Source organism: Thermobia domestica, chromosome 13 (assembly GCF_964235325.1).
Source record: "Thermobia domestica chromosome 13, izTheDome1.hap1.1, whole genome shotgun sequence".
Taxonomy (NCBI): domain Eukaryota; kingdom Metazoa; phylum Arthropoda; class Insecta; order Zygentoma; family Lepismatidae; genus Thermobia; species Thermobia domestica.
The window spans coordinates 81,144,098-81,157,459 of NC_137466.1; positions in this window are offsets into that span (position 1 = coordinate 81,144,098).

The window sequence follows — 13,362 nt, forward strand, 5'->3', positions numbered from 1 at the left end:
ACCGGGCATTGATATAACATTTAATTCGAAATTACCAGGCCCAGAAAGAACAAATACGTGTTACATAAAGAATTCTAGATTACAAATATCTTAAACATAATGGAAAACACAAAGTGTTAAATAAACCATAAATTTTCAAAAAGCACAAATTTTTGTTTCTTCATCCTGAGACATGAAGAAAAAAGTAATTTATTATTTTGGCTATTTACAGGTGAGTTGATTTTGAGTTTAACGTCCGTTTCTGCAGCAAGGCTATATGAGACAGGACCTACTGATTAACGTGGAATCCGAACCAAATGAGCTCCCGCCGGTAATCGAACCCGGCTCTCCCACGCGTTTGGCTATTTAAAAGGGTCTAGGTCAAAACCCCCACAGCCCAAACCCCCACACTCAAGAAATGTTAAAACGCCCACACGATCGGTCATAACTCCCACACAAATGGACAAATCTCCCAAACGCACGAACGGTCAAAACCCCCCACAGCCAAAACTCCCACACTCGAGAAATGTCAAAACGCCCACACAATCGGTCATAACTCCCACACAAATGGACAAAACAGCCACACATAGCAACGGTCATAATCCCCACATAAATGGACAAAACTCCCACACAATTGGTCAAAACTCCCACATGCAGAAATTGTCACAACTGCCACACAAATGGACAAAAACCCCACATAATGGAACAAATTCCCCACACTCTGAAATGATAGTGATTGCACGTCTTTGTTGCGGCTCTTTATGACGCTCACTTTAGTGTTTCTGTCATTAGAAAACAGTCCAAGAAGAATAGTTGCAACATCAGCTTAAGTGGAATAAAAAATGTTATTAAAAAGTACAAGGGCAAAACATGCAACCAGGATCATTTCAGAGTGTGGGAGATTTGTCCGATTGTGTGGGGGTTTTGTCCATTTGTGTGGCAGTTGTGACAATTTCTGCATGTGGGAGTTTCGTCCATTTGTGTGGGAGTTTTGTCCATTTATGTGTGAATTGTGACCTTTGCTATGTGTGGGAGTTTTGTCCATTTGTGTGGGAGTTATGACCGTTGGAGGTTATGACCGATTACCAGTGTGGGGACTTTGGGAGTTATGACTGTTTGTGCATTTGGGAGATTTGTCCGTTTGTGTGGGAGTTATGACCGATTGTGTGGGCGTTTTGACATTTCTTGAGTGTGGGAGATTTGGCTGTGGGAGTTATGGCCGATTGTGTGGGCGTTTTGACATTTCTTGAGTGTGGGAGATTTGGCTGTGGGGGTTATGACCGTTTGTGTGGGCGTTTTGACATTTCTTGAGTGTGGGGGTTTTGGCTGTGGGAGTTTTGACCTGTTACCATTTAAGAATCCTGTATATTATTGCTCTGTACGTCTGGAATCTACGTACTATAATGTTTATATAGAATATTTTTAGATCTTTCGGAACACAAATCTTACAGTACGTAATATTTGCTGCACACAAAGTCCGCACCTATGCACCCCCTCACAAAAAATGGACAAAAACCCCACACAATGGAACAAATCCCCCACACTCTGAAATGATAGTGATTGCACGTCTTTGTTGCGGCTCTTTATGACGCTCACTTTAGTGTTTCTGTCATTAGAAAACAGTCCAAGAAGAATAGTTGCAACATCAGTTTAAGTGGAATAAAAAATGTTATTAAAAAGTACAAGGGCAAGACATGCAACCAGGATCATTTCAGAGTGTGGGAGATTTGTCCGATTGTGTGGGGTTTTTGTCCATTTGTGTGGCAGTTGTGATAATTTCTGCATGTGGGAGTTTCGTCCATTTGTGTGGGGGTTTTGTCCATTTATGTGTGGATTGTGACCTTTGTTATGTGTGGCTGTTTTGTCCATTTGTGTGGGAGTTATGACCGATTGTGTGGGCGTTTTGACATTTCTTGAGTGTGGGAGATTTGGCTGTGGGAGTTATGACCGTTCGTGTATTTGGGAGATTTGTCCATTTGTGTGGGTGTTATGATCGTTTGTGTGGGCGTTTTGACATTTCTTGAGTGTGGGGGTTTTGGCTGTGGGAGTTTTGACCTGTTACCATTTAAGAATCCTGTATATTATTGCTCTGTACGTCTAGAATCTACGTACTATAATGTTTATATAGAATATTTTTAGATCTTTCGGAACACAAATCTTACAGTACGTAATATTTGCTGCACACAAAGTCCGCACCTATGCACCCCCTCACAAAAAAAAAAATTGACACTATGGAGAAAATATTTGGTCTTCTCATTTTTCGTTTTTTGTGGAGAAAGCACATCGTCCAAAATGCGGAACTAAGGCAAACTTTTTGCAGTGAAAAAGTTGCTAAAATGTTTTCGGCAAAGGGTGAACTTAAAGAACGTATCCAGCAGTAAAGTTGCAGAAAAGGTACCTTTATTTAGTCGTGCGTGGAATTTTTCTCTGCAACAGACGATACTTACATAACAAAACTTCTCCTCAAACCTCAATAAATTGATAAAGAAAATAATTATATATAACAATATAACTACAAAAAGTATAAAGGGCAGTTGGACTGAAGTCGAAAGATTTTCGCTTTAGTTTACAGAAATCATTCATGAAAATATATTATTGTGGTACAAAATTGCTCGCGCGATTAATGCCAGAATAAATTTGTATTTTGCTTATTGAGAATAATGCTATTAACTTTAGTGGACGCAAATTGGATGACAGAGACATCTATTGTTGACAGAAATATAGTAGGGACATCTAGAGTTTAAAAAATATTGTATGAGCACCTAGAGTTGAAAGAAATAACTTTTAATTCATTCTTTGCCGCATTGTAATTGTTACTATTGTGAAGTTTCGTTTGTATGAAAATTGGTTCTGTTAAAGTTAGAATTGAGCGAAGTTTCGATCTTCAAGCATTGTAATTGTTACTATTGTGAAGTTTCGTTTGTATGAAAATTGATTCTGTTGAAGTTAGAATTGAGCGAAGTTTCGATCTGCAGAATTTGTAACTTTGCATTCATTAAGGGATTGAAATCTTTAAAGAATCGGGGCCTTTACTGATAATAGTCTATTCCCGTCTTCCCCTATGAGTTCGGGTTGAAATTTCCTAATTCCATACAAGTGAGAGAGGCAAGCAATAGATAGATAGATAGGTGCAGATATCTATAGATAGATAGATAAGGTTACATTTCGGAAACAAATATTTAAAACATAATTAAAAACTCTAAGTATCTTTCTTTAGAACACCGCCGTGGCTAAGTGGTAAGCGTACGCGCCTTTGGCGCGGGAGATCCGGGTTCGATTTCCGGCGGGAGCTCATGTAGTTTGGATTCCACGTTAATCAGTAGGTCCACGTCTCATATAGCCTTGTTGCTGAAAAGAGACGTTAGACTCAAAATCAATTCAACTCTATGTATCTTTCAGTATAATATGTCAACTATCATATAATGGTGAAACAAAAACTCTTTCCCACGGTAATCCTTGGAAACACTAGGGTCGAACTTTTTTTTTTTTTTAATGTTCATGGTTCCATTTCGATAACTGGGATTCGATATGATAGTAAGTTTTCTTGGATCATACAAAATACTGAAAGAAAGGCTACTCCAGCAAAAGAATAGGAAGGCCGAAAACCAGACGGTTGGACGGAGTAGAAAGTGATTTGGAAAAACTGAAAGTTCGAGAATAGAAAGAAAAAAGCGAAGATCGGGAACCGTGAAGGCAAATAGTGGAAGAGGCCAAAGCCCATTCAGGGCTGTAGCGTCATAGAAGACGTAGACACATTTCATTTAAACGTGGTGCTAAGCGTTAAGCTCTATCTATCAAATAACTTTCTACGAAATCATCGTCTACAGAAGTATATTAAAACAGTGGGTTTTCATTCATTGAGAAGAACGTGATATTCTAGCAGAGGAATGCAGGCTACTAAAAAAAAAAAAAAAAAAAAAAAAAAAAAAAAAAAAAAAAAAAAGTTAAAGTATGAAATTAGTCAATACATCTCTACTTGAAATTGAGTTGAGTTGATTTTAAGTTTAACGTCCCGTTCAGCAGGGAGGCTATACGAGACGTGGACTCACTGATTAACGTGAAATCCGAACCATACAAGCTCTCGCTGGGAATTGAACCCGGGTCTCCCACGCCAAAGACACGTACGCTAACCACTTAGCCACGAAGGAGCTCTCTACCTGAGATCGAGGCCAGGATCTAATTCAGCAAAGTCGATTGCAGTACCAGATCAAGGAAGGAGAAAGGGGCTTGGAGTTCGCAGAATTTACAATTAGGATCGCCAAGTAAAAACAGTGTGTAAACTATGATACTGAATTACTTATGTTAAATCTGACAAAATTATAATATAAAGTTGATTATTTTCTTTCTCGAAGTCTTCTCTGTTAAGTTTAATTTTCGAGCTGGTATTTACGTCTACATAACGCACACAAAAGCAAGGTTGACTGACAAATATACGAAAAAGTAGTAAATTTACCTAGGGGTTAGCAACATTGTGACTAAAATTCTCGTCACTTAAAGGGTTAAAATTTTAAAGATTCCACCTACTCCTAAGAAGTAGGGGGAGAAAATTATCAAGGGCTTCTGCGAAGCTGAGGCGGAAACGAGTGAGTATCCTTGTGTATTCACGAGCTGTGTACAAGGAAGAAATATATAGGTCTTCATCTAGATCTTTTTTTTTTTTTTTTTCAAGGCACCTTTTAAGATGTTTATCTTTCTCTTTCACGAGGGCGGTGCGTGCTCATCTTTAAAGAAAAGATTGGTAGTTACATCCATCCATTTACTAAGACGACATATTTAACTGTTTGTCCTTTCCTGTTTGCTACGGCGTAGAGTTGGAAAAGTAAAGAAGAGGAAATTTTCTTCTTGACAAGTTCTGAGGACTGAGGAGGACACATCGCACACAACAAGATGAAGAGCGAGATAAAACAAGAATATTCTAGATTCTAAATGAACTTGCTTATTTAATGAAGAACTGAAGTAGGTATGTTGCTAGTTGTAGTACTGGTTAGTGATAGAGTTAAGAGTGGAAGAGGGAGAAAAACCAAAAGCAAAATTAGCTGAATTCCTCCCCGTCCCGCCCCGACCATTTCGTTTTGGTACTTGGCCCGGGAGGGGAAAAAGGTCATCGAGTTATCAGGAAACAACAGACCTTGCTCTCGTTTAAAACGGAGACTGCCTCTTTGCCCTAAATCAAAAACCGAGGAGGAGTTTACTGGTGGTGATGTATGGGGGCTGGCAAGGGGAAATGGTTGAGCGTATAGAAAAGAAGCAAGCAAACAGTGTCCCCCTTTGCCCTCACCCCTCCTCTTACGACCTTTTTACTCATCTTAATGGCTTTCGGTGCAACGTTAATCTTCCCGGGCAGAAGAGTGCAATTAAAGTGGTTGGCGATGCTTAAGAGAGTTTTTTTTTCTTTTTCTTTTCCTATCCTACTACTACTTATGTGTTTGTAATATTGTGAATGTGTGGGTGTGTGCAAATATATGTATTTTTGTAAACTTACGTATTTTAGATACAGTAATGGATTTATATACTAACTCATTTTGCTTACCGCTCCTCCCCGCCCTAAAACAGACATACAGATAATTTCTCTACGCTTTATTCGCCAATCAACGATATGATAAATGTTCAGGACTTCTGAAATACTATTGGTTACACAACACATTTATTAAATGGAAAAGATAAATTCTTTCTAACCATTTCCTTCCTTTGAAAAAAATAAAATAAATAGAGATCGAATTCCATTCTACGAAGAATTCCACTTAATTTTAAAATACTTTACTTTAACAGAGAAAGAAAACAATCAGAATCGTGTTAATGTTTTATACTACTCTCTGAGGTGGCCCTGAAAGGACCGCAAGTTGATGTTTAGAACTTTGAGAACTGGCAGTTTCAAATTGCATAGTGCGAATCAACATTTACTATTGCATGGAAAACAACATTGTACGAGTATCTGTTTTTTTTTTTTTTTTTTTTTTTTTTTTTTTTTTTTAAGAAGACAAGTTTGAGTCAGCAAAGATCAATAGACATTTGTTGTTAACTGCTGAACAAACTCTACCCGATTTCTCTTGTTTTGCTTATATACACGCTCTAATGGAATGAAATAAACTTCGTAATTTTAGTTCCCAGTGTAAGACAAAATACCAGTTAAAATTAATCGGACAGTTTAGCAAAAGTAAAAACTGAATGTAATATATCCCAACGTGAAAAATGTTAAGCACGAAATGAGGTTAAATACACTCACGTAGCCAGGAGTTCGTAACAGGGGAGGGGTCTGTAAGGAAATACTGTGCTTATCACACCAGGGGTTCGATCATTCTAAACTATTTTACTGTAAACATATATTGGTTCGTTTAGCCAAGATTTCGTAATTAGTCCAGTCCCTGTCCATAAGACCCGTAGGAATTTTGAGGTGGACTAAGTTTCTCTTCAGATCCAAGTAAGACACGTCTCAGTGATGGAAAAAATCTTGGGTGATCATCTGGCAACCCGGGCATAAGTTGGCAAATTGGAAATTCAATATGGCGGCCATGCGAAAATGCCATATTTACCTAAAACACGAATATCTCATCATTAAACGAAGCTAGAAACTTCATTCTTATACCGAATTCAAGATAATGAACACTGTAATGAAGAAACATCCGTAACATCGAAACATAGTGCCGCCATTTTTAAATATGGCGGCAGATTTTTCGAAATTTCGAGCTTTTTCGTACAATATTATCATTTATTCGAAGATAACTACGAAACTATAAGAGATACCATAAACATACCTCAAATAAACGGGATAGAGCATAATGAGAGCTTTCCAACGGTACCAATATCTTTTCTCTATCTTTAAATTTGACGGAGTTATTGAAATTTTAGTAGCTCAAGGTGTTTGGCTTCAGATTAAGTTAAGAAAGGTTAAGCGCTAAAGCAAAACTATCCATGATTTTTCTGCACAAGTTTTAATGCTGATAAATTACTCTAAGATCTTACAGTGAGATTTCTAGGTAAAAGTGCAAATGGTTAATAATAATAATAATAATAATAATAATAATAATAATAATAATAATAATAATAATAATAATAATAATAAATCGTGGTTGCTAAAATAATAATTCAACAATTTCAGTAGAAAAAAGCAATATAATTAAAAGTGATGTAAAGTTAGTACACTAATACAAATAATAATAAAAGCACCATATTTATAATATAACAAAGCTTTATGAAATTACTTGGTTTTGGTTTTCTTACAATCCTGTGATGAAATATTTTGATCGGTCTTGTTGAGGGCAACTAATTAAATGTTATTAATAAGTTCGTTTCATATTTTGTCTACATGGATTGAGTTACAGTTCGTAACGTTACCGATTATTACAAATCATTTTGCACTTACAGAAGGTCGTACAACTAACAATTTTTTTTAGGCATTTGCATCGTCTTGTAGAACAGCTCTTGCAAGTACATGTTCGAATAACATCTGGTAGCTCATTAATGCTAGTATCCGGTGTGAGCGATGAATCATCTGCATTGTATGTCCATCCAAAATCCGTTGGATCTAATGGTTCTTCTGCGCCTAACACTGTAGAATACGAATATTCCATGTAAAAGGATTTTTTCAGGTGACCCTGTAATGACGAACTGGTGCAAGGTAATTCATGTAAGCTATGAAGACTACTTTGATTCATAATTTCAAATCGGAGAGTGTCAAATGTCTTAGATCTTGAACCTGATTTTACAACCCTGACCAAATATTCTTCAGCAAGTTCCAAGCACTCAGCACTTGGAGGAAGACTTCGTCCAAATTTGCACAGATACTTTTCCGGTTCTGCCTTAAGAGCGGATATTTTGTTACCTATCTTACTGGTAACATCAGACCCTGTAAGAAAGTGTGCTGCAAGAAGGGCATCTGTTGCTGCAAATATTTCGTTGACAAGTGTGTGAATTGGTATAATATCGGATCTCGATTTTCGCATCCATAATTCTGAAAGTCCATTTTCATGTAGGATCTTGTAAAAATGAGTCAGTAAAACAAACACATCTGTGTCATTTGAGAGCACTACAACGCGTTGCATCCCATGCTTAACCGCATGGAAAACGTGAGGGATAATGCATATGTCAGCCTCCTCAACAGCTACTTTGAGAGTTCCTGATATTTTCTTGAATCTCTTATCTTTGATTGATACAGCTGGAGTAGGACCACCGTCAAGCAAGACGCCACTGAGAATAGTTTCCCAAACTCGATTTATTCTAACTGTCTTCAAAAATTCAGCCAGAGCAGCCTGAATCAAAACTTTGTTCTCAGATGATGCCCAAAATCTGTCCATCTGTTCAGGAAGTGTTGTGGTAGTGCTTATAGATGTCAATGGTAGTGGCTGTACAGAAGATCTTCTTTCCCTCTCAGCACTTTTGATTGATGTTGGAAGATAGCTATCAAACACATAGTCGACACGGCTGAATTTGCAGGCATTATTTACAATGGTGTCAAGTGATGTGAACAAGTCTTTAAATGTGACATTTCCTTTAACTTTCAGTCTTCGAAACTGGTTCATTACATCAACTACAACATAGGTTTCGAGAGGATCATTTTTCTGGAAATTTATGGCCGTGGTATCTAATCTTTTTATCAAAATATTCATAAGCTGAGACTTTGAAGGTTTCGTAGTGGCGCCGTTCTCATCTAGTAAGGGTGAAGGTGAAATATCATAACTAAGAATTTCTGCCATCGACAATCCTCTCTCCTTGGCAATTTCTACTTTTCTTTGAATCAGTAATTGATCCTTAATAACGCTTCTCACAGTTTTCTTTTTCATCTGTATGGTAGGTTGTGTTATATTTCGAAATGTGGGAAGATTTTGTCCGTGAATGGGTGCCATCAGTGATTTCGAGCGAGATATAAACCTTTCCTGTTGGAATGTGGCAAAAGCTTCTTCGGCAGTCATCAAAAATTGTAAAAGTTTCTTAGCACTCGATTCCGGGACACACTCATTGGTTAGAAGGTTGTGAAGCTTCACTTCGCCATTCACAATATATGATTTTTTTCTGCTCTCAATGTACTGGAACATGTTTTGGATGCTTTCTTCCATTTTATTTCTGAGTCTTCCCGTTAATTCATGATGCATTTTTAACTCATAATCACACGGTATAACATTAAGAACAGACTGAAATGTTTTTCGTATGAGCAGTACTTCATGGTAAGCAAGCTCCCATTCTGCAATATATTCCTTCCTTTTTGTTTGGCCAATAATCCCTCCAGCTGATTTTTGAGAACGATTTAATGTCTGTTTGAGAGCCATATCAATACCCACAGCGTTAAATTTTCCACTTGTCCTTCGTACAAAAAAAAAAAAAAAAAAAAAAATGTCCTTGTTTGAACTTGTTATATATTTCAGGATGGCGTGTTTCAAGATTCAGCATTTGCTCAAAGAATAGTGAAGCCCATCTCAAATAGTTTATTCTGTCAAATACCTGAAAAACTGGAAGGATATCTTTTAGTGTTTGAAGATAGAGACTCCAATTACCTTCTCTGTCAGCTCTTATAAGGTTCTTTAAAAGACTTATTAGATGTAAGAACCCCTCAAGGAATTGACACTGATCAGACATCCTCATCTGCTCTTCAGTGAAAACATTTAAGGCTTCCAAAACTTCCTGTGATGCTGCAATCAGCTCTTTATACTTTGCTTGTGCATCTTCTGTTGTTGAGTGATTCATAGCAGTAAGAACTTCTCCAACTCTTGTAGATAACTGATAATCATCGTCAGAAGTATGCAAAAATGCTTTCCACTTTAATCTCTCCACAACTTCTGCTAATATGAACATTCCTTTGAGTGACCTTACATAATTACTCCCTTGAAGGACACTTTCAGCAACTTTAACACCAAACACGTGATTTTCGATTAGAACATTTTCTAATCAACTCCCATTTATGTACTTACCAATACAAGAAAGTAAAATTTTGGTCATATGGAAAGATCCCAAGAGCAGCACTAGGTTTGGAAATCCATTTGAAACTAACTGAATTTCTGCTGCAATATGAAAAACACCTTCATCACATGAAATTGGCAGAGCTGGTTGATCGAGAACTGAAAGCAAGCTTTGAAAGTTGTTCATACATGAATATACAGTATCATAAGATGTTACTGGATCAGGCAAAATAGGGAGAAAACCAACTTGTTGTAGTGGAACATCAACTTCTGAAATAACAGCATGAATTCCAGACCATGTCAATGTTTTTTTGTGTGTCAATCCTCCAACAGCTTGCAACATACTTATCACTACCTCTTCTTTCTTGATCTCATCACACGGCAAAGAGTAAGCATCTTCAATAATTTTAAGATCCTGTGGAATGTTCAGCGGTGTTGATGGTTTCTGGTAATCTCTAATTTGTTGACATGGTAAAAGGACACCAGTTCGTTTTCTGAGTTTGTTAAGAGCTACTTCAGATAGTGGTGGCTTACTAGGATTTACACTTGGAGTTTTCTGGAATAATACCATAACAGTATCATGCGTACCCTGTAGACCGGAAAGGCTTGCCTCTTCGTGGTCAAAGTTATTCATAGCACCTACAGTAAAGTTACTACTGACAAAATGACTTGGAAATGCAAGGTTCTGTGAGCATGCCATCATAGTGTGTTGTGCAAGATTATGACGAGATTCCATAACTTCATTATAGCTGACTGATAACCTAGCTTTATTGAATAATGTTATCAGCTGTTTGCTCTTACATTTATCATGAATTGAATGGCCAGTCATTAAATGCAAAGGGGTTTTCCTTTTTCCCTTATGAACATTATAAAACATTATCTGGAAAAGGACTTTAACTCGATTTGTTATAGGAGTTTCTCTTCTATCGTTGTTGTCTTCAATTTCACTGCATTCTGCTTCTTCTTCGTCTGAGCTCATAAATGCTTGACTGTTATCATTGATGTGAGAAAACAGTGTCAATTTATCCACGTTGAATACATGAGAGAAAAAGTCAATTAGCGGTTGGGGAATAGGTGTTGTCTTCCATGATTTTTCTAGTTGATTCGCGTCTCCAAATTCATTGTCTAGGTTGAAGTCTGTTTCCAGAAATGATTTTCTAATTAGCTTTCCAGCCTCTCCGACAGAAGAAACAGAACGTAGTTTGTCAGCTATTTCATCAATAGTGAGGTTTGATGAATAAACAAGTTGGGACTGGTTTCTTTGTAGTGGTTGGCAAAATTGAATAGAATCACCAAATATATTTTTCATGTATAGTTTGACCTCTTTGTTAGTAATTAAATTCTCTTCAGCCTGCTTGTTAACATAATTAGGAATCTCAGAAAGGATTAGGCCATAGCCATTATTTAGAATGTTCTGAAAAAGTAGTCGACTATCCTCCATTAATTGACTTTTTGTTTTTTGGTATATATTCTTAAGACAGAACCGGAAAAGTATCTGTGCAAATTTGGACGAAGTCTTCCTCCAAGTGCTGAGTGCTTGGAACTTGCTGAAGAATATTTGGTCAGGGTTGTAAAATCAGGTTCAAGATCTAAGACATTTGACACTCTCCGATTTGAAATTATGAATCAAAGTAGTCTTCATAGCTTACATGAATTACCTTGCACCAGTTCGTCATTACAGGGTCACCTGAAAAAATCCTTTTACATGGAATATTCGTATTCTACAGTGTTAGGCGCAGAAGAACCATTAGATCCAACGGATTTTGGATGGACATACAATGCAGATGATTCATCGCTCACACCGGATACTAGCATTAATGAGCTACCAGATGTTATTCGAACATGTACTTGCAAGAGCTGTTCTACAAGACGATGCAAATGCCTAAAAAAAATTGTTAGTTGTACGACCTTCTGTAAGTGCAAAATGATTTGTAATAATCGGTAACGTTACGAACTGTAACTCAATCCATGTAGACAAAATATGAAACGAACTTATTAATAACATTTAATTAGTTGCCCTCAACAAGACCGATCAAAATATTTCATCACAGGATTGTAAGAAAACCAAAACCAAGTAATTTCATAAAGCTTTGTTATATTATAAATATGGTGCTTTTATTATTATTTGTATTAGTGTACTAACTTTACATCACTTTTAATTATATTGCTTTTTTCTACTGAAATTGTTGAATTATTATTTTAGCAACCACGATTTATTATTATTATTATTATTATTATTATTATTATTATTATTATTATTATTATTATTATTATTAACCATTTGCACTTTTACCTAGAAATCTCACTGTAAGATCTTAGAGTAATTTATCAGCATTAAAACTTGTGCAGAAAAATCATGGATAGTTTTGCTTTAGCGCTTAACCTTTCTTAACTTAATCTGAAGCCAAACACCTTGAGCTACTAAAATTTCAATAACTCCGTCAAATTTAAAGATAGAGAAAAGATATTGGTACCGTTGGAAAGCTCTCATTATGCTCTATCCCGTTTATTTGAGGTAAGTTTATGGTATCTCTTATAGTTTCGTAGTTATCTTCGAATAAATGATAATATTGTACGAAAAAGCTCGAAATTTCGAAAAATCTGCCGCCATATTTAAAAATGGCGGCACTATGTTTCAACGTTACGAATGTTTCTTCATTACAGTGTTCATTATCTTGAATTCGGTATAAGAATGAAGTTTCTAGCTTCGTTTAATGATGAGATATTCGTGTTTTAGGTACACTGAGAAAAAAAAATGTAGGTGGCATACTTAAAAACGTAGGTTACATTCGTAATTCCTGTAGTTTCTGGACTTAACGTACAACCGTAAATAACATCCTGCAGCAAACGTATAGCTGAGAAAGCATGTATTATACGCACTGTCTGCATAAGTGCAATGACGTCATTCGTGTGACGTCATCTGCAGTAACAAGTATATACGGAGGTGATATCTAGCTTTGTGACGTCAGGACCATATACAGCATATTAGTTAATAATGATGACACACGCTGGCTCTCAGGACAGAGCATAATTTCAAGTAGTATGTATTATACGCTATGTACGTATGTTTCTTGCGTTCAACCCCGAGACAGCATCTATATTGTACTTATGCACCGTACGTACGACTAGATACAGTGTAAGTATTGTACGTATGTATTATACAGATTTTCCTTATGTCGCACACAGCTTGTCCAGATACAGCATACAGAATATCCGTATGCACCATACAGAGTGCATATATGTAGCTTACAGACTGTCTGCATGCAGCATATAGATGATACGTACGTCGCGTACAGGTTGGCCATATGTAATTTATGGATTGGGTGTATGTAGCTTATAGGTTGTTTGTCTGAAGTATACGGATTTTACGTATGTCGCATACGTATTGCCTTTTTGTAATATACGGATTGGACGTATGCAGTATATAGATTATACGTATGTTTCTTGCGTTCAACCCCAAGACAGCATCTATATTGTACTTATGCACCGTACGTAC